Genomic DNA, 2,634 nt, shown 5'->3' with positions numbered 1-2,634 from the left:
TATATATATATATATATATATATATATATATATATATATATATATATATATATATATATATATATGCGATAAGCAACTTCCTTACCGAATTGCTTTTATGAAAAGTCCCTAAACTGTCTCCTGAGCCATACTTGCACTGCACGCCCCCCTGCTGCTGCTCAGCGCAGCAACAGCAGCAACAGCAGCAGCAGCAGCAGCAGCAGCAGCAACTGAAATAGCAGAGTTAGCAGCAGCAGTAGCAGCATCTGTGGTTGGGCGCTTCAGGGTATGGGGCTTATAGATAGGAGATGAGCAGCAGCAGAAGCACAGCCCTAGAGCCTCACGCGGGCTTCAGCAGCTGCTGCTGCAGCAGAAGAAGCAGCAGCAGCGATAGCAGCAGCAGCAGTAGCAGCGTGAGCTGCTGCAAGCAGCAGCTAGCTGAGGTAGCTAGTTGAGTTCGCTAGCTAGCTCAGGTAAAAGCAGCAGCGGGTTAAAGCCAAGGCCCCAGGCCTAGGGTTTAGGGTTTAGCTTATACATAAGACTGTACAGGCTAAACCTTAAACCCCTAGCATGAGCTGGGGATTTAGGGTTTAGGGTTTAGAGGCCTAGGGTTTAGGGTTTAGGGTTTAGAAGCCTAGGGTTTAGGGTTTAGAGGCCTAGGGTTTAGGGTTTAGGGTTTAGGGTTTAGATGCCTAGGGTTTAGGGTTTAGGGTTTAGGGTTTAGACGCCTAGGGTTTAGGGTTTAGGGTTTAGGGGTACAACTGGTTGGGCTTTAATCCCCTTTCTGAGACCAGCAGATGCTGGACCCCTCCTTCTTGGATAAATACGTTAATATATAAATATTAATATATATTAATTAATATATATTAATTAATATTTTAATATATTAAAATATTAATTTACTATTTATTTAATTATATTTAAATGATTATTACACACGAAAAACCACCCCAACAGAGCACCCCCGTGCGGTGTACATACAGCTGCTGCGTCTACACACCAAGCTAGAGATGTCTCCAGCAGCGCCAGCAGCACAATGTAGCCGCCACCCTAAACCCTAAAACCTAAACCCTAAACCCTAAACCCTAAACCCTAAACAAAAGTTCCTTACACACCCCTGAGTGGATTGACTAAATGCCTGCTGTTATTCTTCTTCCTTTTCTCTTTCTTTTTCTTGAAAATACTGGCTGAGTAAACATAAAAAAAAAAAAAGAAGAGTCGGCGCTGAACACCACCCGAGAGGGGCCCTGAGGAGGAGGGGGCCCCCGGGGGCCCCCTGTACCCTGGGGGCCCCCCTTGAGGCGGAGGCCTCGCCGCGCCTTCTTCGCCTGTGTTTTCTCTAGCTGCTCCTAAACCACTTGTTATTTATAATAATATTAAAAAATAAGAGAAAAAGTAAACATAATGAGTTGTTGAGGGGGCCCCAACCCGCAGGCATTCAATCTATGGGGCCAGGGGGGCCCACGGGGGCCCCCAGTTTCGTAGCTGTACCCTTTTTTCTTTTGCATGCAGAGAGATATAAGATCTTCTCTCCTTGTTGCCTTCTGCTGCAATGGCAGCCGAACAACAGAGCTTCTGCTGCTTCGGGGGCCCCAAGGGGCCCCCTGTAGCGGGCGGGGACAGCAGCAGCTGCAGCAGCAGCAGCAGCAGCTGCAGCAGCAGCAGCAGCTGCTGCTGCGAGCACATTGACTCTACAGGCCTCAAATCTCACGGCATCATCTGGCGAGGAGTCTTCAGCCGACCCTCAGGTACGAGAGAAGTTCCAGGCGGTTGCTGCACGAGGCGCTAGCCGCTGCAGCAGCAGCAGCAGCAGCAGCAGCAGCAGCAGCGGCTGCGGCAACAGCAGCCGCAGCAGCAGAAGCGGGAGCAGCACGAGCAAGAGCGGTCTCTCGTAGCGACGGAGCAACACCATTCTCAGCAGCAGCAGCAGGCACAGGCATTCTCTCCACTGCAAAGGTAGCAGCAGCAGCAGCAACAGCAGCAGCAGCAGCAGCAGCAGCAGCAGCAGCACGAGACCCAATATATTTCATCCCAGTATAATTTTTTTTTTTTATATTTTGTATGCAGGATTTTGTTCTATGGGTGTTTCTCTGAGCCCCTCAAGAGACGGCCGCTTCTTAGCCCTCACCGACGGCTCTGCTCTGCTGCTGCTGGATGCTGCAGCAGCAGCAAACGCAGAGGCAGCGACGCCTCACCGGGGCCAGCTAGCATCGACGGTGGGGTTGCTGCGTGTTGCAGACTGCCCAGCAGTACCTCTTGGGGGCCCCTCTGAGGGGCCCCCTGGGGGGCCCCCCGAGGGGGGCCCCCACCGGGGGGCCCCCACCAACTTGGGTACCAAATACGAATGTATGGGGGAGGCAGAGAAAGCTGCTGCAGCCATTTGTTCTGTGCGCCGCATGCTGAGGGCAACGCACTTCAATCCTCAGTTTAGGAGGTGAGGATGGGGCTGGATGCGCATGCAACAGCAGCAGCAGCAGCAGCTGCTGCTGCTGCTGCTGCTGCATGCGTTGATGCTGGTGCTGCTGGTGTTGCTGAGGCAGCAGATGCTATGGGGAGGGGTGAAGGCTGGGTGCAGCAGACGCCGGGGAGGGAGGGTTGCGGCTGTGCTACTTCTGCTGTTGCTGTTGCTGCAGTCGCTGCTGCTGCTGCTGCTGC

The sequence above is a fragment of the Eimeria mitis genome, genomic scaffold (assembly GCF_000499745.2).
Source record: "Eimeria mitis Houghton genomic scaffold, Emh_scaff675, whole genome shotgun sequence".
NCBI classification, from domain to species: Eukaryota; Apicomplexa; class Conoidasida; order Eucoccidiorida; family Eimeriidae; genus Eimeria; species Eimeria mitis.
The sequence above is the reverse complement of the archived record's forward strand: the minus strand, read 5'-3'. Positions refer to the sequence as shown.